This window comes from Gorilla gorilla, chromosome 16, assembly GCF_029281585.2.
Source record: "Gorilla gorilla gorilla isolate KB3781 chromosome 16, NHGRI_mGorGor1-v2.1_pri, whole genome shotgun sequence".
In the NCBI taxonomy this organism is placed as follows: domain Eukaryota; kingdom Metazoa; phylum Chordata; class Mammalia; order Primates; family Hominidae; genus Gorilla; species Gorilla gorilla.
Window position 1 is genome coordinate 86,990,820 of NC_073240.2, and position 26,622 is coordinate 87,017,441.

At 51.0% G+C, this 26,622-nt stretch overlaps 1 protein-coding gene across 2 annotated transcripts in view; it reads right to left on the reverse strand.

Annotated features, from left to right (window-relative positions):
- Nucleotides 1-26,306, reverse strand: part of KLHL25 (kelch like family member 25) — a 39,096-nt gene extending 12,790 nt beyond the window's left edge. Inside the window, exon 1 of one of the 2 annotated variants that reach the window (XM_004056714.4) lies at nt 26,118-26,306. The gene's annotated coding sequence lies outside the window, so the exon portion shown is untranslated. Of the gene's footprint in view, nt 1-9,712; nt 10,506-26,117 lie in introns of those variants that run through there. The other variant, XM_063698808.1, reaches the window with a different exon arrangement.
- Between the last annotated feature and the right edge of the window lie 316 nt (nt 26,307-26,622).

Sequence of the window (26,622 nt, forward strand, 5' to 3'; positions counted from 1 at the left end):
GAAAGAAAAGAAAACATGGCCAAAAAGCAAACTGCATTCCAGTATCTTGACCCCCTAAAAGCCTGTGCTGCTGTCTTCCTGCTGGTAACGGGGCCAAGAAAAACAAAAAACCCTAAACAACAAAGTTTTTCATTTTTAATTTTCAAAAGTATGTAACTCTCCTGCCGCCTCCCACTCCAAGTCAATTTTCTACTTAGGTAATAATCTGGTAAAGGTAGGAAACGATTTCATGCTTCAGTGAAATTGTAAATGAGTGTCCGGCTACATGGCTCTCTCTTGCTCGCTCCTCCTCTGGCAAAGAGGCAGAGAAGCCACAAACTGACGAGATTAGAGCTAGCAAGGTCCCTGCTTTTGGGCTTAGGCAGAGAGGGCACGGGGCCAGACTGGCCTTGCTGCTTGGACCCCCAAGCTCCAGGTAGACTGTACACCGAGGACCTGCCTAAGACACTGCTGTCCAAACCTGCAGCCCACAGTCCACAGGGCTCCAAGGCTATATGAGGTTAGCCCTTCTGGGGGTTGGGGTGAGAGCACTGGACGCAGGTCCAGGCTGTATCCTGGCTCCACCTCCATCCTGTACCTCACTATTATTTTCTTGTAAAGTGAGATCCCCATCCTACTCAGGCCTCCACAACTCACTTGTTGGCAACTATTTCCTGAGCGCATCCTCGAAGCTGGGCCCTCAGATGCAGTGGCACGGAGCCTGAGAGGCTGCGCTGACCTGGTCTGAGGGAAGCTTTGCAAACAGCCTGGCCCGTGACTGATCGGAATTGCCTAATCTGAATTCCAGACCCTGCGACATTTCCCCAAATCTTGCTGTGATTGCTAAACTCTCACTCCAGTTTCCTCACTCCAGACCACCCCCTTGGTGATCAGACAATTTCCCACATGTGGCTCTGTCCCCTCCTGACCCACCCCACAGTGTCAGGACAATTTAAGAGGCATTTGTTGCCTCTGGTCTGCAGACCGTGCTGGGGGAAACATGGAGAGCCAAGGACCAGGAAGAACTCTAGTTCAAGCCCTGGGACTCCTAAGCCCAAGCCCTCTCCACTGAGGTCACGTTCAAGGGCCCTGATGCTGAGGTTTGGCTTCAGTTCCATTGTCAACACACCTGTGCTTCCAAGGACCTCCCTGCTCTAGGTCCCTAGGCACCTCATCGCACCTGCCCCCTGCCCCACCCTGGCCCTGCCAGAGGGGAGGCTGGTTCTGAGCTTGGGCTGAACGGCAGCTTGAATTCCTGGGCTTGGACACTCCAAGCGTGGGGCGAGCCCCTCTGGGATTCTTCGTACAGACAGCCCCAGCTGGAATCCCAGCTCCTCACCTTAGTAACTACGGCCCTGGAACCAACACACCTAGAACTAACTCCAATCTGGGGCACTGTGTTAACTGGGCTGCCTGCGAGGGTACCCAGGCAGAGACTCCCTTTGGAGGGGGTTATGGGCAGGACAAAGCAAGACTCAAAAGACCAAGAAAGCCAAAAAGCAGGGCAAATTGAAACAGGGCAGCCACAATGGTCCAGAGAAGGAGGCACAGCAGTGACCTCGCCAAGCCAACAGTGAGCGGCAACCCAGGGTCCCAGAGCTGACAGATACCCTGCCAAAGTCGGCACCAAGAATGCCTGCCTGCTGACGCAGATGCTGGCAACTCATGTACACATCCAGGCAGGTTCCCACCCCCTAGACAGCCGCCAGCCTGGGGCACCTCTGTGCCAAGGGCAGAAGCACCTGCCTAGTTGTTTCCCCGGTTTGTCCCATCTCCTTCTGGGCAGCGCCTGCCCCTGAGCCAATCTTCCACTGATGGCAGCCACTCACTCACCGACTCAGCCTGATCCCAAGTGAGGCACTGGAGCCCCACTTTACAGGCAAGGATGCTGAGGCCCACACAGCTTCTGGGCATGTTATTTGTGTACTGTCTCCCCAACTGCACAGGAGGCCCAGAAAGGCAGGGACCATGTGTGGGGCTCACTGATGTGAACTTAACACCCAGGACAGATCCCAGCACAGAGGTCACTTGACTTGATGGCATGGACCTGTCCATCTCTTCCTATGCCCATGATGAAGCCCTGAGACACAGCACACGAAACTCATTCATATCAACTCCACTGTGACTGCCAGCCCAGCCACTTTCAAGACCCAGAGGAGAGCAAGGCCGAGGCAGTGGTGAATGCTGCCCAGGCGGCTGCGACACCTGACATGTGGTAGACACGTGTCATTTTACTCACACCAGCACAATGCTGCCTCCTCCTCGCACTCACACCCTGACTGTTCTCTGGGAACCACCTGCCTCCAGGCAGCTCAGCAGGTGGGATCCCAGGATGGGCACTGGGCCCCAGGTGCTGCACATCACTGGGCCCTGGGGATCAGGTGGGGAGTGGACACGTGCCAGGCCTGGCTGATCAGCTAGTGTCATCCTCCCAACTGCTGTGATGGGGCCTACACCCAGGACAGACCAGTGGGACTCTATACTAAGACGTTCACTGGAACTTTGAGGAATGAAGCAGGCCCTTTCCCTAGGACTGCTGACCGGACTGGACGAGGGCTGGGAGTGGGAAGGGGTGACAGCCGTGTTGCCACCTACCCAAGATGGAAGCCTGCGCAGAGGGCCAAGTGGAGCCCTGTGATCCTCTGGTCCGCCCCCTTTTGCTGAGGCCTGTCGCTTAAGGACTCACAGGGTCATCAGTGCCCTGAATTGGTGATCAGGGGCTGCTTGTCTCGGTAAGGGGTCTTAGTTGTGTGTCCCTCCACCCCTTCCATCTAGCACCCAGAAGAATGGTTGTATGTGATTATTTTCAGTTGCTCAAGATATATGTGTTCAGTACCAGTGACATACCCAGCCTCATAGCAGGGCCTGGGGATGCAAAAGCAGCCCAAGCCAGAGGCTCCCAGCGGCGGCGGGTGGGGAGCATGTGAGAGGGCCCAAAAGCAGGCCCCGGGAAGCCTCCCTGTGCCCACGGCTCGCGTCTTTGGAGCCATAATCAATCAGACACTCTCGCTCTGCACATATCACAGAATTGTTCTCATGACCTAAGCGGTGTCCTGAGCTTTGATGGATTTAAGGCACATAGCGTAACTGCACAATGTTGCAATGCCACAGATCAGCAACTCTTCATCCTGCTACGAGGGGTGGATCCACCTTGGACATCGCTGCTCCCCAGGCAATCCTCACCTACAGACTCAGCTAAAATGTACCGGGTAACAATGTGCCCAGCATCCTTCTCCAGCACATCTTTGGAAAGTTAAATGCACAAAGAAACAAACTAGCCAAGGGGTGAGACTTTCTGAAGAAAACTTGCCACACTCACAGAAGATTCCAGTGACCGAAAGCGAAAGGCCTATCCTGAGAGAAATAGGAACCCGGATGCCATCAAAGCTGTTTTTTCCGTGCCAGTCTCAGGAAGGCCTGACTTAGCATGGCTGCAGCACTAACCCCTTCCCACCCGCCTCCACTAACCAAGAGTTAGCAAGGCTCAAAACAAGGGTGTCAGCTCCATCATTCTTCACTACAGGATGGGGAAACGAGAGAGGCACAGGGCTCAGCCTGCATAGTACCCAGGCATGAACAGCTCAAATTATCTCTGGAGCTCAGGGCCAAGCCAATCCATATGGCTCCCTGGTACAAAATGAAAACCCCTCCCGACTCCCGCAGTGCGATTCTTTTTTTCTTTTCTTTTCTTTTTTTTTGAGACGGAGTCTTGCTCTGTCTCCCAGGCTGGAGTGCAATGGCGCGATCTCAGCTCACTGCAACCTCCGACTCCCAGGTTCAAGCAATTCTCCTGCCTCAGCCTCCCGAGTAGCTGGGATTACAGGCGCCTGCCACCACACCCGGCTAATTTTTGTATTTTTACTAGAGACGAGGTTTCACCATGTTGGCCAGGCTGGTCTTGAACTCCTGACCTCAGGTGATCCGCCCGTCTTAGCCTCCCAAAGTGCTGGGATTACAGGCATGAGCCACTGCACCCAGCCAGGGTGATTATTTTAGGTTTGCCAGTGTACCTGCAGTGTACCAGTCTCTGGGTTAGCAGGAAAGCACCTTTGGAAACTCGGAAAAGCCAAACCTGGCTTTTGGGCTTTTTGACAGATGTGGCTCTGGACCCAAGCACAAGACTTAGAGAGGAAAATGCAGCTGAAATTCAGGCTGCATGAGGCTGGGTGCCCTTATGCAGTGAACAACCTGCACAGTGGTTCACGGCCACCCTGCAGGAGCCGACGCTGACAGAAACCCAAGACACGGCCCTTCCTGGCACCAAGTATGCACTGGGTGCGTCGGAGTCAGGATTCCACCAACAATGACTTCATGAAAACACACAGCCGCAAGGATCTCAGCATGTCCCTTTGCCAGGACTTCCATCATTCCCGTTTTATTGATAAGGAAACAGACTCAAGGCCACATTCTTGGAACTTGGGCCTGACTGCAGACTTTGAGCTGCTAATTCCTCAGGAAGGCGGAGGTGTTCAACAAGCAGTGGCAGGAAAGGAGATGGAAAGATGAACTCCTTGCTCTCCTGTCCCCTCCTGAGGGCTGGCAGCACAAGCCAGGTAGGATGCACCAGCCACCCGGCCTGAGGTTCCCTGCCTGGGTTGCAGAGGCTGTGGGGGCAGCAACCATGTGTGAGGGCGCCCTGCCAGGTTGCTGTCTTTCAATGGCTTGTTTAAAAAAAAAAAAAAAAAAAAAAAAAGCGGCCAGGCGTGGTGGCTCACACCTGCAATCCCAGCACTTTGGGAGGCTGAGGCGGGCAGATCACAAGGTGTGGAGTTCGAGACCAGCCTGGCCAACATGGTGAAACCCCGTCTCTACTAAAAATACAAAAAATTAGCCGGGCATGTTGGCGCGTGCCTGTAGTCCCAGCTACTCGGGAGGTTATAGCATGAGAATTGCTTGAACCCAGCAAATGGAGGTTGCAGTGGGCCGAGATCACGCCACTGCACTCCAGCCTGGGCGACAGAGCGAGACTCTGTCTCAAAAAAAAAAAAAGAAAAGAAAAAAATGCAGGCAGGGCACAGTGGCTCACGCCTGTAATCCCAGCATTTTGGGAGGCTGAAGCGGGCGGATCACCTGAGGTCAGGAGTTGGAGACCAGCCTGGCCAATATGGTGAAACCCCATCTCTACTAAAAGTATAAAAATTAGCTGGGCATGGTGGCACACACCTGTAGTCCCAGCTACTTGGGAGGCTGAGGCAGGAGAACTGCTCAAACCTGGGAGGTGAAGGTTGCAGTGAGCTGAGATAGTGCCACTGCACTCTAGCCTAGGCGACAAAGCAAGACTCCGTCTCAGAAAAAAAAAAAAAAAGGTGGGCAGGGCATGGTGGCTCATGCCTGTAATCCCAGCACTTTGGGATGCTGAGGAAGGCCTATCACCTGAGGTCAGGAGTTCCAGACCAGCCTGGCCAACATGGTGAAACCCCATCTCTACTAAAAGTATAAAAATTAGCTGGGCATGGTGGCACGCGCCTGTAGTCCCAGCTACTTGGGAGGCTGAGGCAGAAGAATTGCTTGAACCCAGGAGGCGGAGGTTGCAGTGAGCCAAGATCGTGCCACTGCACTCCAGCCTGGGCAACGGAAAGGATCCGTCTCAATCAATCTATAGCAAAAAAAACCTTTATGCATATTTATTCGATATTGTATAGATCTTGTTATTTAAACTGTAACTGATCTGAATTATATTTTTCAATGTGCATATTTATTTAGTTTGGTTTTGTTTCATCTTTTTATTGTGAAAAGATCTGAGGCCGGGCACGGTGGCTCACGCCTGTAATTCCAGCATTTTGGGAGGCTGAGGTGGGCGGATCATGAGGTCAGGAGATTGAGACCATCCTGGCTAACACAGTGAAACCGTGCCTCTACTAAAAATACAAAAAATTAGCTGGGTGTGGTGGCGGGGGCCTATAGTCCCAGCTACTCGGGAGGCTGAGGCAGGAGAATGGCCTGAACTCAGGAGGCGGAGGTTGCAGTGAGCCGAGATGCCACCATCGCACGCCAGCCTGGGTGACACAACACAGCAAGACTCCGTCTCAAAAAAAAATAAAAAATAAAAAAAAAAAAAGATCTGACACCTGCAGTGAAGTCACAAGAATTGTGAAATGGCACCTTCTGGTCTCAGGTGGACAGTTTGCTGGGCAGTACTGAAACCTCCCAGCCCTCAGCCTCACCCCAGCTTCCTTGCCTCACTTTGGCCCCCATGCCTCCTGCACAGGAATGGGCTGCCCATGGGGCAGTTCTAGAATGGAGCAAAGATCAGGGAAGGGCTGAGAATGTCTGCTTCAGACAATGCTTGGTAATAAACGGGCTTCCCCTTCAGGCAATCCCATGAGGTCCCTGCATCAAATAGCTCCCAGCCAATGCTCACCCCAATAGCACACAACCACAGCCCTTCCGCAGCCTCTGACAGTGCATACAGTGAGACCACCTGGCTTCACCTGCTTTCCTGAGGTCAAGATCAACAGTGCCACCAACCAATGCTCTCAAATTGTGTCTCCTTCCCCACCCAGACACAGACACAGTGTCCCTTGTGGACAATGAATCAGAGGATTACTCTACACATGGCCCTACCCGTCAGCCTGCAGCCAAAGCCTGGAAAGCGAAGGGAGGTCCCGACAGACCCAGAGGGCCGGCCGATGTTTCAGTGCCTTCTCCACATGCTCCAGCCTTTTCACTTAATGCACCCAAACATTAAGCACACTTGAAGGGCAGCCACTTTAACTTCCAGGATTGACTGCCGAGTCCCAGGGTGACTGCAGCCTCTGGTCACCAGGGAATGGGAGCTGTGATTACAAGTTGAGAGGGACGCCTTCTCCACTCCAGAGGAACGGGTCGGGCGGTGCACCATGCTGGGCCCTACCCAGTTTGGTGAAGCTCTTCTTCACAAAGAAGGCACAGAACAGGAGGTAAGGGGTCAAGGCCTGTGAAACTCCGCTGAAAGATGAAGCAACCCGTGCTGCTAAAAATCAGTAGGGGATTCTGGCCAGGAAGGGAGCCAAATCAAATGCACGACTCTCATGTACCTGATACTGTGCTAGGCATTTTACATACAAAATTTAATCCTCACAACCAAGCTCAACATGGTTATGACTTTCTGTCTTAATCAGGATGGATGAGGTTCTGCTGCAGCAAGCAACAACCCCCAAATCTCAGCAGCTGTACAGGAGAAAGATTTTATTTCTTGCTCATACTACTAATACATGCATCATGGTTCAGGCGGTAATGAGTGTTCTCATCAATCCCACTCCTAGGAACCCAGATGACAGAGCTGCCACCATGTCACCAGTCACTATGCCAAAGGGCGGAGAGAGAGCTCTGGAAAGCATAGCACTGACAATTAAATGCTTGGCCTGGAAAGACACACAGCACTTCTATTCACATCTCACTGGCCAAATCCAGCTACACGCCTTCACTCACCCACCAGAGACCCAGAAAGTCCAATCCTGCCATATGCCACACTATTTCTGTAAAAAACTTACCGATAAGAAAATAGAAGCTTGCAGGTTAATGATAACGGCAACAACAGTGCTAATCACAGTTGCTTAGTATCATATGCTGGGCACCGTCTCAGCACTTCATGTGTTAACTCACTTCATCCCTACTCAGCCTTAGGTATAATCATTGTCTGCATTTCACAGCTTAGGAAACTGGGCAGGGAGGTGTTAGGCAATTTGCTCAAAGCTACGCAAGGAGTGGGGGCAGAGCCCAGGGCTCTGTCTTGCTGAGTCTGTTCCCACAACTACACTATGTGAGCTCACTGACCCAAGACTGGGGAAGGGGCGGTGTTCAAATCCAGGCCATCCCTCTCTTTGCTGAGCACCAAAGGGGACAGAAGAGAGGTCTGTGGGGCCTCAGCCCTGTGTCCACCAGCAGGCCCCAGCACCAGGACACTGTCCTCTCCGTCTACCCCTTAAGCAGTCCTTCTCCACCAGCTTCTGTGCAACCAGGAAAGAGGGATCCCGAAGAGGATTAAGCTCCCAGGCCCCATGGTACCCACTTCTCTCCTATGGGTCACTGGTCCTAGTAGGGAGCAGCCTCTGTGATCAGATAGGGAATCAGGATTGAGAAAGTTCACCTTAGAGAAAGGACCTATCCAGGACTTGCCCAGCTACTCAAAGGCAATGTATGGATTTGGCCAGCTCCTCACCAACAATTTTTTTTTTTTTTTTTTTTTTTTTTTAAAGAGAAGCCATCTTGCTAAGAAGAGAAGCCAGCCGAGCCCTCCCATGGGAGGAACTGTCCAGGCCACACATCCAGCCTGGGGCAGGTGCAGATAGATGCAGCCATGGATGGGCAGCACCTGCCTTTCTGCCCAGCGTCCTGTCTTTTTGAGTGGGAGCTCTACAGACCAAGTGAGAGAGGCCAAAAGCCACACCCAGGAGCTCCACTGTGTTGTCTTTTACCGACATTAACAGTGAGGAGCAAGACAGAAAAGACACTAATGCCCTAGAACCACATTGCCTGACCAGAGTGAGCAGGGAGGAGGCAGTGGATGGGGACACACAGCTTAGTTCTTGGGGAATGAAAAACTCTTGTTCATCGTATGTATAAGACATAGATACACATGTGGTATTAAAATGCAATGAGGAGGGTGGGTGCAATTAGGAAAAAACATCTAAAATGGCTTAGGGGTAGGGAGGTGCCAACAAGATTGAGAAACACTGCAAACACAACTACTATTTTTACTTTGGCTTATTATTTTCAGCTTTTATCCCAAAACAAACACTCTTAAATTACTGCAGTTACAGAATACTATTTTACACTGGTTTTACCTCAACTTTTCACAGAGTTGCCATTTTCCTATTCTTCCCTCACTACTGAACAAAGACTGATTAAGGGCCTGCCAAGTGCAGGCACTGGGGACCCAGCCTTCTGGAGCCCTCAGGAACCTTAGTCTAGTGTCTTTGTGGTTGTCAACTGTAAATTGAAATGTCTGTGGAAACACATCACTATGGTTTACGAATCCATTCACCCATAATTTTCTGAATTTTTATCCAAGGAAAAACTAATGCCTTTTGCTTCTGTTGGTTCACTGTATTCTCTTGAGATAAATCCTTTTGAGAAAAAATGTGTTATGTCATACTGTCTTAAAAGTTCTATTTACCAGGTAGGCCACCCACAAGCCACACTTAAACCACCCTGCAGTGACGAGGCTTCTTTCAGCTCAGGGAGGGGTGGCAGCCCCTCTAAACTGTCAAGGCAGATGGAAGGTGCCGCCTGGCTTCTACCTGCCACATGCCAATCCCCTCAGTTTGGGGGCACTGCCCAGGCTTTCTCTGGACCCCAGAGCTGGGAGTCATCTGCAAGCCCAGCTGCTGCACCAGACGGGAGTAATGCCAATAAAGTGGACTCCACTGCTGTCACCACAGAGGGGACAAAGAACTCAGCACTCAGGTTCACCCATCTGGTGAAGTAACTCATTTCCTTCCACTTATCCAGAGCAAGCCAGAGACAGAAACAAAGAGGGGCAGCGAGATTGGCTCCCACCAAAGCAAACGTGGCCTCCTGAGGAGGATTCCCCCCCTACAGCAGGACTGGCCTGGCCCTTTGCAAACAGATGCACTCTGAGGACCTGGAGGGAGGCTGTCTCTCTTCCTGTCTGGTCCCACAGATGGAGCCATTAAAAGCACTCTGGCCTAGATATCACTTTCAATGAACCACCAGGAGTGACAGTCTTGGAGGAACACAAACATGCAGAACAGAACAAAAAAAGAACAAAAGCCAAGCACTGGCCACTTACTGGTAGTGAATTTCTTTCTCCCTGTTCTCCAGAAGCTCTGTTCTTCTCTAGGCTGTCAACGCTGATGCTGAATCAGAATGAGAATGCCTCTCAATTCCCAAAGCCCAAGACACAACTCTTTCTTTACCCGCTGACAGAGATGAGAGCAGGGGGAGCATAGCTGGCATGATCTCTTCAGACAACAATTGGGAAACATCTTACAAAATGACAAATCCATGTGCCCTCTGCCCCAGCATTTCCACTCCTAAAAATTTCCCTTCCATCATGCCTGCACATGGTTACAAAATGGTTACACACTGCAGCATGGTTACAAAAGGAGGGGCTGCGAACAACTACAATGTTCACGAATAAGAGGCCTGGTGAGATAAACTTGGGTACACGCACAGAGTGGAGTTCCACACAGCTATCTAAAAAAAACCAAAGGGGCTCATGCTTGTAATCCTAGTACTACTTTGGGAGGCCAAGGTGGGTGGATCACCTGAGGTCAGGAGTTCCAGACCAGCCTGGCCAACATGGTGGTGGCGGGCACCTGTAATCCCAGCTACTCAGGAGGCTGAGGCAGGAGAATCGCTTGAACCCAGGAGGCGGAGGTTGCAATGAGCCAAAATCGCACCATTGCACTCCACCCTGGGCGACAAGAGCAAGACTTCATCTTAAAAACAAAAACAAAAACTAAAAGACTGGCTTTCTGCACTAAAATGAAAGAGCTGTGTATCAGATGTTACTTTTTTTTTTTTTTTAATGAGATGGAGTTTCACTCTTGTTGCCCAGGCTGGAGTGCAATGTTGCAATCTCGGCTCACTGCAACCTCCGCATCCCCAGTTCAAGCGATTCTCCTGCCTCAGCCTCCCAAGTAGCTGGGATTACAAGCATGTGCCACCATGCTCAGCTAATTTTGTATTTTTAGTAGAGACAGAGTTTCTCCATGTTGGTCAGGCTAGTCTCGAACTCCCAACCTCAGGTGATCTGCCCGCCTTGGTCTCCCAAAGTGCTGGGATTACAGGTGTGAGCCACCGTGCCCGGCTCAGATGTTACCTTTGGTATGTGTTAAAAACCAGACTATTCATACACACACACATATATAATATAGACACGCCTACTGGCATGTGCACAAACTATCTCTGGCAGGCTGTGTAAGAAATCGGTTATTGCTAGCTATGGTGGAGAGGAGAGCAGGGGAGACTGTTTTCACTGCACACCCTTTTGACCTACTGAACTCTCTGTCGAAAGTAGTAGTATCTTCAAGCACCTTGCTGTATGTGAGCCTTTGTGCAGGAGCCCTATCTACATTCTTTCATTCAATCCTTTCCACATCTTCACAAGGTCTCACTGTCCTGGCTGTACAGATATGCGAACTGAGGCTCTGAGAAGATAAGCAATGCGCACACATCCTTAGTTTGGCTGAAGCCAGTATTCAAAGCTGTTTCACTCCAAAACAGCAAAATGTGGGATATTTATGAAGATGAAGCACACCAACACTGCGTGTGCCTGAGCAGAGGCATGCTATTACAAACTCTTGATTTCCCAAGCCTCCCGCTGCCACAGCAAACCTATGCCTGTCTTCCCGGGCCTCAGGAAAGGAGACAGCACACGGAGATACACCTCCCTGCCAGGCTGAAAGCTGCGTACTAGGTGGAGGACTAGAGCATACAGAGCAGGCTCCCCCTGTCCCGCCCCCCGACATCTGCCTTCCTCTCTGCCTGGGACATCCCCACGTGCTGGCACTCCCACCTCTGCCCTGTGAGACCTGTGCCCGGTATTCATTCTCAGTGCCTCAGTTTCCTCACTTGTGAAACAGACATGAAAATAATTACACCAACCCCAAAGGACTGGTGAGGGACTGAAGAGGGAAGATGATGTTCAGAGCCAGGCACAGGGTCCAACACCTAGCTCCCGGTTTTCAGGGACTTTAGGTAGTACAGCTGTTCTCAAACTGTTTGGTCTCAGGATCTTTTTACAACCAAAAAATGACTGAGGACCCTAAGGGGCTTCTGTTTATGTGGTTTTGCCTACTGGTATTTACCAGAGTTGAAATTAAAACTGAGCAAAAAATTATGTTAATTTAAAATAAATCCATCACATGTTAACATAAATAAGAAATGTTTTTCTGCTGCCCAGGCTGGAGTGCAATGGCACGATCTCAGCTCACTGCAACCTCCACCTCCCAGGTTCAAGCAATTCTCCTGCCTCAGCCTCCCAAGTAGCTGGGATTACAGGCATGTGCCACCACAACCAGCTAAGTTTTCTGTATTTTTAGTAGAGATGGGGTTTCACCATGTTGGCCAAGCTAGTTTCAAATTCCTGACCTCAAATGATTCGCCTGCCTCAGTCTCCCAAAGTGCTGGGATTACAGGCGTCAGCCACTGTGCCCAGCAGTAACAGGTGTTTTTCATAAATCAATTTCCCAAGAAAAGATAAATGTTTCAGGTGATGGGTATCCCAGTTACCTGATTTGATCATTACACACTGTATGCTGTGTATGAAAATATCACAGGTGTCCCCAAAATATGTGCAACTGTTACATGTCATTTTTAAAAATTATTTTTTGACCAAAAAAATCAATTAAAACAGTTTTTTAATTGAAGATAGTGGCTGGATTCTCATATCCACTCTTGCACACAATCTGTTGAAATGCATTGTTTTGACTATATAAAGAAAATCCAACCTTACACAGATAGTTGGAAAAGGGAGATTTTATTTTCAGATAATTGTGGATACTCTTCTTTGATACTACACTGAGACTTGACAAGTATAGTGCCTTAAAGGTTAGCTGCAATGTGAAATCTGAGCCCGTATCAATGAACTTTTGTACTCAGTGGCATTCCCATCTGACAGCCTGTCCTGCACTTTGAATGGATTGTTTACCCATGTGTGATTCTGTAACATCAGGCATCGGCCATTTGGAAAACATCGGTTCACTGAGTTATGCACTCTGGAGAGAATGAGTGAAAAAGGCAAATAATGTTTTAGTATTACCACGAAAATAGTTTTGACCTTGTGGACTCTCCACCAAGAGAATCTCAGGGACACCCAGACCACACTTTGAGAACATTGCGGTAGCGGATTTTTCTTTTTCTGTTTTTTGAGACAGAGTTTCGTTCTTTTTGCCCAGGCTGGAGTGCAGCAATGGCGTGATGTCGGCTCACTGCAACTTCCACCTCCTGGGTTCAAGCAATTCTCCTGCCTCAGCCTCCCAAGTAGCTGGGATTATAGGTACATGCCACCATGCCGGCTAATTTTTTGTATTTTTAGTAGAGACGGGGTTTCACCATGTTGGCCAGGCTGGTCCTGAACTCCTAATCTCCAGTAATCCACCCGCCTCGGCCTCCCAAAGTGTTGGGCTTCCAGGTATGAGCCACCGCGCCTGGCCAGAAGATTTTTCTTATCTTCCACACTAACCACTGTTTTTTTTAAGAACTAAGAAAAAGAAAATTCTGTAGGAAGCATGGGGGCCTATGCAGGGGGTCTCCATCCTGTTTGTACTGTGATGCACTAGAGGCACTAGAGCCTGCTGTCACCGGAGGCAGCTGGACCCAGTACCCTCTCACCCACTGCTGGCTGCCTCCCTCTAATGACCTGGCCCTGCCTGCCCCTCCCTTCATTATCAAAAGCCTTCTCTCACCCACAGGACCACCTCATCCTTCTCCAAAAAAAACAGACCTCGGGTCTGCAGAGGACAGGCCCTCCAGTAGCAAAGTACAGGGGCCGTGAGTAGACTGCTACACTTGGGCTTTGCAGTTGATAATTCTCGGTCTCTTGAAATTACATATGTACGTATATTTATAGCAAAAACATGGGTGCCCATAAATAGCCAGTCATTCATATACACATTTTTAGCATATGGTTTAGCCACCAAGTTCCACTGCATCATCCTTCCTGGGACCTTGCATTGGGGTTTTCCTTCCCAGTCTTGCGTCACCACTGCAGGCCAGGTTACGGCCAGGCCCCTGAACCCTTTCTTCCCACACCTACCAACCCAGTGCCAAATTGTGAGCGCTCCCGCTCAAAAGCCTTCAAGGAGGCTTTCACATCCAAGCTGTGTTCAATCGGTTCCCTTTCCAGCTTTGTCCCACCCCCAGCCCCTCTTCCTCCCTCTCTCGGCTGTAGCTCTCCCCCTCCCTTCCTCTCATTCTCCCTGCTCAGCCCCACACCCTCATCTCCATAATCTCTCCTTTCATAGCTACACCCCACTCTGGATTTTACATTTGTTGGGTATGTGGATGGCCTTGTCCACAGTAGATGCTCAGAAAATGAATGCAGTAAATACACTGAAATCTGAGCACCTACAATGTGGTGCCCCATGCGACACACAGGGCATATGGCATGCAGTAAATAACATAATTTTGTCTTGTCTCCTAGAATGAACGTTCTTCTGCCCTCTGTGTCTTTGCTGCAGCACGGTAGCCTTTCTTCTACTGCTGGACAGCACTGTTCACTCCTCAGGTCACTGCGTTGTGCCCTTCTCTGTACTGGCAGCTCAAGGACAGTGTTCTGTGTCATCTTTGCTACCTAGAATCGATTAGATGCTTAATAAATACTGCTGAATGAAACGGGGATTAGCCACAATACCCATGGGAGAAAGAATCAAAATGATCCAGAGATCTGTTAGACCCACCTGAGAGTTCCCTGGTGCCTGCCTGGTACCTGCCGTATTATTTGCAATATAATGAACATATACCATATTTAAACATTTTATTTATTATTTATTTATTTTGAGACATAGTCTCGCTCTATCGCCCAAGCTGGAGTGCAGCAATGCGACCTCGGCTCACTGCAATCCTCCAGCTCCTGGGTTCAAGCTATTCTCCTGCTTCAGCCTCCCAAGTAGCTGGGATTACCACGGCCGGCTAATTTTTGTATTTTTTTTTTTTGGTAGAGATGAGGTTTTGCCATGTTGGCCAGGCTGGTCTCGAACTCCTGACCTCAGGTGATCCACCTGCCTTGGCCTCCCAAAGTGCTGGGATTACAGGCATGAGCCACTGTGCCCAGCCATATTTAAACATCTTAGGCCAGGAGTGATGGTTCATGCCTATAATCACAGCACTTTGGGAGGCTGAGGTGGGCGGATCACCTGAGGTCAGGAATTCAACACTAGCCTGGTCATCATGGTGAAACCCCCTCTCTACTAAAAATAGAAAAATTAGACAGGCTTGGTGGCAGGCATCTGCAATCCCAGCTACTCAGGAGGCTGAGACAGGACTATCGCTTGAACCCAGGAGGTGCAGCTTGCAGTGAGCTGAGATCGCACCACTGCACTCCAGCCTGGGTGACAGAGCAAGACTCCACCTCAATAAAAAAAAAAAAAAAAAAAAAAAAGAATTTTAAATGCTAGATGGGAAAGAGAAAACCTTAACTCTTTTCTGGATGGTGTTCCATAAATCATACAAAGCGAATTGCAGATACCGACCTTGGGCAGCCTACCAGGAAGGTTAGATGCTAAGAGTCCCTGGTTTCAAATCCCAGCACTGCCATTGCTACCTGTAAAACTGGTCCAAGATAATGAAATTCTCTGAGACTCAGTTTTCTTATCTGAAAAACGGGTGAAAATAACTGTCCCGACCTCGAGGTACCATCCTCAGAATTAAGAGAGAATACACATAAAGAGTGTAGCATGGTGGGACACAAATTTTGCTTGATTCATGACAGCTGCTGTTATTAATCATATTGTTATTGATGCAGGTCCATGGATGTCGACCTGATTCCTGTGATCATGACAGAGATTTTTCAAATCTAATTAATGTGGGCTACATAGGTAATTAATGGTGTTACTGATCAACTGGTCGATCTTAAAGAAGGGAGATTATCCGGGTGAGCCTGATCTAGTCAATAAGCCCCTTAAAAGCAGAGTTGGCTGGGCACGGTGGCTCATGCCTGTAATCCCTGCACTTTGGGAGGCCAAGGCAGTCGGATCACCGGAGATCAGGAGTTCGAGACCAGCCTGGCCAACATGATGAAACCCCGGTATCTACCAAGAATATAAAAAATTAGCCAGGCTTGGTGGCACACACCTGTAATCCCAGCTACTCAGGAGGCTGAGGCAGAAGAATTGCTTGAACCTGGGAGGCAGAGGTTGCAGTCAGCTGACGTTGCGCCATTGCACTCAGCCCAGGCAACAACAGTGACACTCCATCTCAAAAAAAATAAAAAAATAAATTAAAAAAAGCAGAGTTTTCTCCAGCTGGTCCCAAAAGTAAAAGAGTCAGAGATTCAAAGCAAGAAAGGATCTGACACATCACTGCAGGTTTGAAGATGGAGGGCAATGAGACTAGAACCCGGCTGCAGCCAGCAAGGAAATGGGGACTGACATCAGTCCTACGACCATAAGGAACTCGATTCTGCCAAAAACCTGAGCCTGGAAGCAGATTCTTCACCAGAGCCTCAAGAGCCCAGTACAGCTGCACCTTGATTTTGGACTTGTGAGACCCTAAGTAGAGAACCCAGTCAGGCCAGCCCAGACTTCCAGCCTACAGAACTGTGCACTAATCAATAGGTACTGATTAAGCCACTAAGCCTGTGATGATGTGTTATGCTGCAACAGAAACCAATATAAGCCCCACCTGGCCTCTAGTCATAATGTATAGACATTAAAAACACACCAGGTAATCATCCAAAAGGAGCAGAAGACAACTCACGCTTTCTGCATTTTCAATTCCTGGACATGTGATGCTAGAGAGCAGAGACTGATGTATTTCTTTTCTTTTTTTTTTTTTTTCTGAGACAGTGTCTCTCTCTGTCACCCAGGTTGGAGTGCAGTGGTGTGATCTCGGCTCACTGCCAGCTCCGCCTCCCGGGTTCACACCATTCTCCTGCCTCAGCCTCCTGAGTAGCTGGGACTACAGGCGCCCACCACGACGTCCGGCTAATGTTTTGTATTTTTAGTAGAGACAAGGTTTCACAATGTTAGCCAGGATGGTCTCGATCTCCTGACCTCGTGATCTGCCTGCCTCAACCTCCCAAAGTGCTGGGATTACAGGCGTGAGCCACCACGCCTGGCCAACTGATGTATTTCTATATCCTGGTCCTTAGCAGAATGGGTAGTATAGAGTAGGTTCTCAATTTCATTTAACAAAGTTTCAACCTTCTGGGCAGTCAGAACTACACTGCTTACAGCTTTGGAGCTGCCCTGGCAGCCAGGTACAATTATCTGAGCAAAACCCAGCAAAGTCCTTTTTTTTTTTTTTTCCACCTAGAGGAAACTCCAGGCACAGGAAGTGGTTCAGACAAAGCCGCCCAGCAACCAGGGTAGGTGTGTGTCCACATGCAAACGTGTCTTGCTTTGTACAACACAGCAAAGGACCATGTGCAGTGGCCCCTGCCTCAGCCCGCAGCAGCCTCCCAGGGCTTAGCTAACCAGCCAAACCCTGGCATTTTGCTTGTAATTGTACCTCCCAGTAAAAAGTCCTGGTTGGAGTGGTAAAAATAGCAACTGCAACTTCCTGCAACACAGATATACCAGTTGATGCCTGAAAAGAAACCTGGTGATTCGACCTCACTCCAACTCTGCGAAATGCCTTCAAGCTGCGCTCACAATGGCAGTGGGACAGGAGCCCAGCAAAGGCAGCCGACTCATCCCCACCGCCCCAGGAGGACCCATGCAAAACCAGCTCTAGAGTGAGATGCTTCCCTTACTCTCTTAATGAAACACCCAACTCTCAGAATCAGGAGGTGTCTAATAAATGCAAAAACTGCTTTCAGCGAGGCCCCTCCCCTTTCCCTTCTCCTGCTCACTAGCTGCAGAGGTATAAAGGCAGAAGGCCTCCCTACCAAAGCCCTTTGAGGGTCCCATTGTCCCCTTGGTTACTCTCTCCCTTCCCCCTACCTACATCTGTCCCTGAGATTGTTCCAAGTAGGTCAGGCTGGCTGGGATCACAGGAGCCTCCTCTGGAGCTTGGTTCCGAGTCATCTCCAGGGCAGCAGGGGAGTCATGGCCAAACCTGGATGTTGCTTCCTGAAGGGTGGGGAGAGCCTGGCCAAAACGTCCCCAGGTACCCAGCAGTAATGAATTACTCTGGGGCCCAGGCCATGGTCAGCAGTTCCCTGGCTCCTCTATCATGGGGCCCGATGCCTCCTGGGACCACACAGGCAAGTAAACAGAGTTTAGTCTGTGGTGGCCACTGCCCCTTTCTGGGCCTTTCTCTGGACCAGCTAGGGAACTCTCTCTGTCCTCCTGGCTCATTTCTTTATTCCTGCAGACAGGTGACAGATCATTGACTGAGCCAGCCCTCTGAGAAGAGCTCTCAAGCCCAGCCAGATGGCTCTCAGCCAGGTAAGGCCCCGTGCATCTCTGGGACAATAGGCAGACACCTCCCACCTAAGGCCAGCTCCACTGCACATGGGCAAAGTCACCCCAGCTCCTCCCCTGGATATGCTGGCTGTTTAGAAACACCTGAATTCACTCAAATGTTCCAGATATTTCCATTTCACTAGTAAAAACCATGCCTCTTCATGTTTGCAGAGCTTTTCAGCATAAAATGAACTTTCAGGAATGTTTTCCCATGCAAAAAATACAGCAGCCTAGTGGGGGGCAGGGGCGGGCAGGGATTAAAGGGCTTCATTTCACAGATGAGTACCCAGCTGAGGTCAGGAGACCAATAAGAGGCAGAACCAGCACTCAATAAACTTTGATCTTCTGGAAAGACAAAAGTGGACTAGAATCAAAGGACAAAGCCTGAATAAACATTTTTTTTAACGGAACAATGAGATTCCACCCGCCCCCCCACCCCATCACATTAGCTAAAACTAAAAATGTGGATAACATCAAAATTTTGGGGGCTGGGCGCAGTGGCTCACGCCTGTAATCCCAGCACTTTGGGAGGCCGAGGCAGGTGGATCACCTGAGGTCAGGAGTTTGAGACCAGCCTGGCCAACATGGAGAAACCCAGTCTCTACTAAAAATACAAAATTAGCTGGGCGTGGTGGCACTTGCCTGTAATCCCAGCTGCTTGGGAGGCTGAGGCAGGAGAATCGCTAGAACCTGGGAGGCAGAGGTTGCTGTAAGCTGAGATCATGCCATTGCACTCCAGCCTAGGTGACAAGAGCGAAACTCAGTCTCAAAAAAAAAAAAAAAAAAAAAAAAAAAAAAAATTGGTGAGTCTGTAGAGAAATGGGCACTCAGGCACTATTATTAGTGAAAGAGTAAACTGGGTAAGTCTTTGCAAACGGCATTTGGCTTTGACCATGAAAATTTAAAATAATCACACTTGCTCAGAAAGATGCATGATGAAGGACACACAAGATTTCATTGATCATACAGGGAAAATGAGGCATTACCTAAAGTCTCTCCTTAGGACACAATGAGAGGAAATGATGGTTTGGCTGCAGTGTGGAATATGACGACGCTGTGAAAAAGAGCTCCACCACACACTAAGTGGTATAAGTTGTAGAGTATTGAGTATGATTCAAATTATGTAAACGCAAAATCTGCACATACAATGGAGGACTAGAAGGGTATGCACCCATCTGTGGACAGATACAAAGGAGGGGATGGACCCTCACACTGTGCTCCATCTTTTCCTATATTTTTCATTTATAAAGGAAATCCTAGCTGGGCGTGGTGGCTTGCGCCTGTAATCCCAGCTACTTGGGAGGCTGAGGCAGGAGAATTGCTTGAACCCGGGAAGTGAAGGTTGCAGTGAGCTGAGATCACGCCACCGCACTGCGGCCTGGGCAATGAGAGGGAAACTAGATCTCAAAAAAAAGGAAATCCATTGATATATTATTTAAATCAGAGAAAAACAATAAAATGAAAGAGAACAATGTTATCCTCAATCTCTCCCTGCACCAGAAGACTGCAGAATGTCAGGGTCTGGCACCTCTCTGTGCCTCATGATGTCTCCATCCGCAGCCCACGCAGGCCCAGACTTTGCACGAGCTGTGCTACCCACCTGGCAGTCCTTTCTCTAATCCTCCCACGGCTGGCTCAAATGTCACCACCCCAGAGAGGCCTTCCTTGACCCCTCTTCGGAGGGCATCCTCACTTGACCATCTTCCCACACCTCCCTGTCCACTTCCTCTGCAGCTGCATATTTTTGTCAGTCTGTTGTCTGCCTCCCTCAGCTGAATGTGGGATCAGGAGAGGGTCGGGGAGGACCTTGCCTTGTTCTCCACTGAATCCCAGAGCCTGGCAGAGAACAGATGGGGAAAAAAAATTCCCTGGACATATTTGAAATGAGGAAACCAACAGTCCACTTCCTCACCTCATCAATGAGGAAACTGAGGCAGATTCTCAACATGCCCACTATTGAGACCCTAGCGCTGTGCCATACCCGCCTGTCTGCCTCCCGCATCAGACGCTGAGCTCCCAAGCAGGAGCTCTTTGAACCTGACTTTCTTTCCTGAGCTTCTAGTCCACGGCGAGCCATTCAGAAAACTAAATAAATGTTTGTTGCATGAACAGAGCTGGGTACCTTTCTCCCTCAGATTTCCAAGCCTGTGAACAACAAAAGCGTTCACAGGTTAAGGGACTTGCTGCCAAGGTCTCACAAGCCCAGCTAGGGTGCAGAACATGAACTATGGACAATGGATGGAATCGTCATGGTTTTCTAGAAAAAGAGCTCCTCCATCTCTTGGCCCTCACTCCTCTCAGACAAATTGGCCTGGCCAACAGCAAACCTGGCTGGCAGCTTGTCCTGGAGTTTGAATGAGCAAAGCTTCTCCTTATCTTAATTAGGAAATTAATTCTGCTCAGCCTAGATGGATCTGTGGTCAGCCTCTCCTTCGGGGCCCAATGGGAACAGGCAAAAAATGCAAGCAAGGCTTTTTTGTCTCCATCCTTTCCCTGCATCCTACTCCTCACCACTTGGCTGATGGTGGAAGGCTCCTCCTGGCAGAGGTGGGTGGGGAGTGACACCTAAGGTGAATGTGGCCCTTGAGCTGGTGGCAGCAGGCACAGCGCTCCCACGGCCTGCTCAGCCCTGCTTCCCCGTGGGAGGAGCCATCCAACTGGTCTTGCAGGCTGGTGCTCAGCCGCCTCCTCCTGCCCCGCTGGGCTCCCTTGAGATCCCTTTTTTTTTTTTTTGTGACAGAATTTTACTCTGTTGCCCAGGCTGCAGTGCCATGGCGCGATCTCGGCTTACTGCAACTTCTGCCTCCGGGGTTCAAGCGATTCTCCTGTCTCAGCCTCCCAAGTAGCTGGAATTATAGGCGCCTGCCACCATGTCCAGCTAATCTGCTCAAGATCTCCCTTGCTCCTCAAAGCTCGTTGTCCAACTCTCTGCTGGGAGGTGGCCCTGGCTCTGTGCCCAAGGGACATCCCACCAGGGAAGTCTCACCCTAGTCATTCCAGAGGGGGTCATCCTGGTGCTCCCACGAACTGCTGCCCAGCTCCCTGCCCACGACCAGTCAGAGCGATGGCCCTGAGAAATGAGTAACCCACACACCACCTCCCCTTGAGCCCACGCCTGCTCCCCTAAGCCCAGCCTGGTGCTCCCCTGATGCAGTCTTCTGTCTCCACCAGCCCCTTCGCAGGAGGCCTCAAACTCTGAGGCAGTGGGCAGGGACAGGGAACTGCCAGAGGCTCAAGGAGAACAGCCCCGTCCCTTTGGAGTTACTGGGAAAAATCTGAATCGAGTCTTCAGGAAACTAGGAGCTTGCCTACAACACCCCTCTCACTCTACAGGTGAAAAAATTAGATCCCAGAGAAAGTAACTTGCCCAATTCCCACAGCACACATCCAAGGCAGAGCTGGAACGAGAACCCCATTCCTGACTTCTTTTTTTGTTGTTGTTGAGACAGAGTTTCGCTCTTGTCACCCAGGCTGGAGTGCAATGGTGCAATCTCGGCTCGCTGCAACCTCCGCCTCCCGGTTCAAGTGATTCTCCTGCCTCAGCCTCCCAAGTAGCTGGGATTACAGGCATGAGCCACCACACCCAGCTAATTTCGTATTTTTAGTAGACAAGCGGTTTCTCCATGTTGGTCAGGCTGGTCTCAAACTCCCGACCTCAGGTGATTCACCCACCTCGGCCTCCCAAAGCGCTGGGATTACAGGGGTGAGCCACCGCGCCCGGTCCATTCCTGACTTCTAAATTGGCCCCTCTGTACTCTACTGGCTGCTCAAGCTCTTCCTGACCAGAAAGGCTAAGCAAGTAACTCGAGCCTTATAAAACTGCTGAACACCAGAGCTTGCAAGAACTTTTGAAATTTTATAGCAAAACATTTAATGGAAGTATTATACAGGAGAGCAAATTGAGGCTCACAGGGGTAAGGGAACCTGCATGTAGTCACACAGGCAAGCTGGGGCCAAGCACGACTCCCCTACTCTGACTCAAGTGCTCTTTCTGCCAACAGGTTCCAGGTCTGAGGGATCTAGCTATGGGATGGTGAAGAGACGGAGTTGGCCTCGGGCCTTGGTCACGTTGAAACAAGAAGTGGCCCAGGTGAGCCTCATACAGACTCTGTACCCAACTCAGGGAACAGGAGACCACTGTGGGAGAAAAGTATGACTGGGAAGATTTTTATGTATTTGCAGAAAATATGGTGCAATTCCTCAATGAAATTGATTTCTGAGACCACAGAGCTGCCATTTAAAAAAAAAAAAAAAAAAAGGCCAGGTGCGGTGGCTCACACCTGTAATCCCAGCACTTTGGGAGGCCGAGGCAGGTGGATCACGAGGTCAGGAGTTCAAGACCAGCCTGGCCAACATGGTGAAACCCTGTCTGTACTAAAAATACAAAAATTAGCCAAGCATGGTGGCGGGTGCCTGTAATCCCAGCTACTGGGGAAGCTGAGGCAGAGAACTGGTTGAACTTGAGTGATGGAGATTGCAGTGAGCTGAGATCACACCACTGCACTCCAGCCTGGGCTACAAAGTAAGACTCAGTCTCAAAAAAAAAAAAAAAAAAAAAAAAAAATGCCAGGCACAGTGGCTCATGCCTGTAATCCCAGCACTTTAGGAGGCTGAGGCGGGTGGATCACCTGAGATCAGGAGTTCAAGACCAGCCTGGACAACATGGAGAAACCCCGTCTCTACAAAAATACAAAAATTAGCCAGGCATGGTGGTGTGTGCCTGTAATCCCAGCTACTCAGGAGGCTGAGGCGGGAGAATCGCTTGAATCCAGGAGGCAGAAGTTGCAGTGAGCCAAGATGGCGCCATTGCACTCCAGCCTGGGCGACAGAGCGAGACTCCTTCTCAAAAGAAAAAAAGGCCAATAAGCCACACACACCTATCGTTTATCATCCAACAGGGTGCTGGGACAGGGCTTGGAAGGAAAGGAGGAAAGGTTTAGCAGTAAGAAAGAGTGGCAAGAGACGTAGGGGGCGGGGGTGAGGTGACTGGGGACTCAAGGGAGGGCTGCAAGTCAGCTGCAGAGCAACAAGCACCCAACCTCAATTCTGCACCCAGGGAACAAAAACAAAAAAGGGAAAGGGGAGCCCGGCATGACTGACACCCACTTGGTGCCAGACCCCATTCTAGAGGATTCTGCATAGTATGGTGGTTAACCTTCACCATACCCCTGAAAAAAGCTAACAAAGCTCAATGAGGTTAAGGAACTTGATCACAGACCCACAGCATTTGAACCCCAGTCTGGTGCCAAAGCCCATGCTCTTTCCATTGCTCCTGGGTTAAAAGGACTTAACAGGGAGCCCTTCCTATCCCTAAACCCCTTCGCTTCCCCACCTAATCCCACAGCACCCCTTCCCTAGTTTCTAACAGCCCCAGAAGGACCTGGAGGCAGTATTGGATGATTATGCCTTGAAGATGACAGGTGTCAGCTTTTGACAGCTTTAGGTTGGTATGGCAATGAGGTGGTCAAGGAAAGGGGTTGGAACCTACTGTAGGGGCTGGGCTGACTTCCATCAGCTGGGGATAGCTGCTGATTGATAAGTCCTGTTGGGATGCTGTGACTGAAAGCTGTGGATGCTTAAGTTCTCCCTCCTCCCTCCTCCCCTGCACCGCCCTCCTCTACCCCCAGCTTGTTCCAACTAAGTGTTTCCTGGTGAGGAAAATGCTTCAACAGCCTTGGCTGGCTGAGGCAATTAAATTATGAAATTTACCACATTAGATGAAAACCAGCATCTCAATCAACCAATTCATTTGTGTCTGGCCACTCTGTTTTCTTGTGCCAGCCCTGCCCACACTGGCCAGGCTATGCCTACACTGCCTGCTGCTACAGAGGGACTAGGGGCTCAGACAATGGGCTGGTCTTTGGTACCAGGGGGATAGGTTCTCCCAGGACCCCCAGAGAAGAGAGGCTGCATCCAGAAGCCATCCAGCTTCCTGCAAATGCGCTGGACTGCTGACTGTGCGGCCAGACACTACGGACGAGAGCAAACCTTCTACCACCTCCCACTTGCATTCTCCATGGCCTCAACCTGTGCCTATCTTGAGGCTGGCAATGAATTGGGCCTCTGGGAGAAGTGTGGGTGAGCGACAGGACAAAGGTGGCTGCCCCACACCTCGAATCTGGGCTCTGACATGCCTTTCTCATCTTAGTCAAGGCATCCTCTCCCCAGGAAGCCTTGCCCAAACCCACCTGTGTCTCCTTCTCTCCTCTTGCTGCCTCTATCACTACGATGTGTCAGGGCCCCTAATCCATGTGCCAGCACTCCCTCATCTAGGTGCTCACTAAAGGAAGAGTCTCCAGCACCTAACTCAGGGCCTGGCATACAGCAGGTGCCCAATCAAGTCTGTTCAAACAATGAATCAATCAATCAATCAGTCACAAACCACCCACTAAGTAACACTCTCACTCAACCTACCCTTCCCCCCGCCCCCGCCCAAGTGATAGACGGGACGAACCAAGCTTGCTTTCACTGGGTAATTGTTCTCTTTTCTTCCTGCTCTCTTCTGCCCACACGGGGTGCCCGCAGATTTAAAACGCTATTAAGGGGCATCGGGCTGCAGAACCTGCTTCCGATGTGGAGCATACAATTTGCCCATAGCTCTTCTCTCCGCACCACATACATAAATCCAACTGCAGTCCAAGACCCCAGGATGAAGGTGTCTTCCATTTCTACCTCCCTTTTATCAACCTCCCTGGAGTCACTGCCTGACAAATGACTCAAAACTGAAATAGCTGCCAGGCCAGAAAAAGACTGACTACGTCAACCTTCACAGGCACAGCTTGTGGACCCAAGGGCCTCCGGTCTTGGGACACCAAATGGACCCTGAGGTGGGGTAGACTTTGTGTCCTACTCTTCCCCAGACCCCCACGCAAGCCTTCACCAACATGCCAGGAATCCTCACAGCACAGATCAGCACACTGAGCATCAGTTCCTCCTATGAATGGGGAGACTGGGGCCCAGGGTCCCAGAGGGCTTGGCCCCATAACGGTCACTGGAATCTGGTCCAGGATACAGACCGTGGGATCCTGCCTCCTCTCCTGGTGCTACTGCTAACTTCCTTCCCTCCCTCTCTCTATTGGGCCGATAGAGTGGAACCAAATGGTCCAGACACCTGGCATTCTCTGCCCTGACTACCGAGGAGAGTCAAAGTCCAGCCCGCCTTCCCAAGGTCAAAGCCACCGGGACCCAGCAGGACCCAAGAGCGTCCAGATTAAATCTGCAGGGGCCTGGGTCCGCCCCCTCACCCACAGTTCGTTGGGTCAGGCCTCTAGAGAGATGTTTCTTTGTTCAAAGACAATGGGAATGCACTTTGGGGGCTTAGAGCAGCAACACAAAAAAAGTATCTGGTATCTCCCGGGCACAATCCCCCAAGAGAAAAGCTTCTAAAGCAACTACGAAAGAGACAGGGGGAGTGGGGGCGTAACATCGCGCGGTGTGTCTCGGAGCCAGGGCAAGTGTGGGAATTAGAGTCAGGCTGGAGGGCTTGCTCTGGACCTGCCAGGCTGGCCGCCACCCAGGTGGACAGGTGGGTGTGCCTTTGAGTGCGACCTTTCTCTGCCGCTGGACAGTTCTGCAAACCGAAACGAGGGACCCTGGCAGGCGGAACGTGAACGGCTCAGGGCTCCGCGGCCAGGCCCGCGCAGACCCTCCCCTTGTGAACCCCGGGCCCTCGCTCTGCGCCAGGCAGGCAGCCATCCGGCCTGGGCGTCCGAGGCGCGGGGCATCGCCGCTCGCGTCCTCAAAGACAAGCAGTCTCTCTTTCCAGGATCAATAGTAATTTTTTAAAAAAAGAGTCTGCGGACTCAATGAATCAACCACTCCCTGGGGAAAGAGTAGCGGCTCCCGCGCGCAACATCCATTTGCCAAACAATTCATTCCCTCGCGCAGAGCTCTCGGCGAATTCCCTCGCGAAGCCGCGGGGTGCTGGCCGGCCGCCGCTCCCCACCATTGTCCCAGGGCCCCCGCCCCAGCCGCGCGGCCCCCTCCCGGGACACGTAGTCCCGCGGGGGCTCCGAGCGCTTGGTCCCGGCCCGGCCCGGGGTGGTGAGTCCCCAGCGCAGGGAGCGGGGGCGCGGGCGCTGCGGCCAGAGCACGGCGTCCCCGCCCGGCCTGGATACTCACTGCCGGAGACGATCCCCGCCGCCGCCGTCGCCTCAGAGACCACTCCCGGCCGCCCGCGCGAGCTCAACAGGCTCCGCCGCGGCTCCAGTCGGCCGGCTCTCCACAGCCAAAAACGCTCCCGCTGCGATACAGCCTAGGCGCCGCCAACAAACTAGTTTCTCCGGCCTTCCCGCCCCGCCTCCCGGCCCGAAGAGCAGCAGCCAATCAGAGGCATCGTCTCTGTGACGGATGGGCAGCCGAACCCTTCAGTGCAGCCGCAGAGAAGAAGGGGGTGGGCCCCAGGCAGCGCCGGCACCGGTGGGAGGGGGGCCGGGGGCGGGGAGGGGGGACCGGGGGCGGGGCAGGGCGAGGAAAAGGACTTCGACCAGATTCTTAAAGAGACAGGCGCCTGCCCACCCCCGCGGCCCAAGTTTGGGAACAAAACGCGGCGGTGTTCTAGAGCTTTCCGGAGGGAGCACTGTAGATTGCATATGCCTCTTTTGTGTTCGGGTCACAAGTGTTGTAG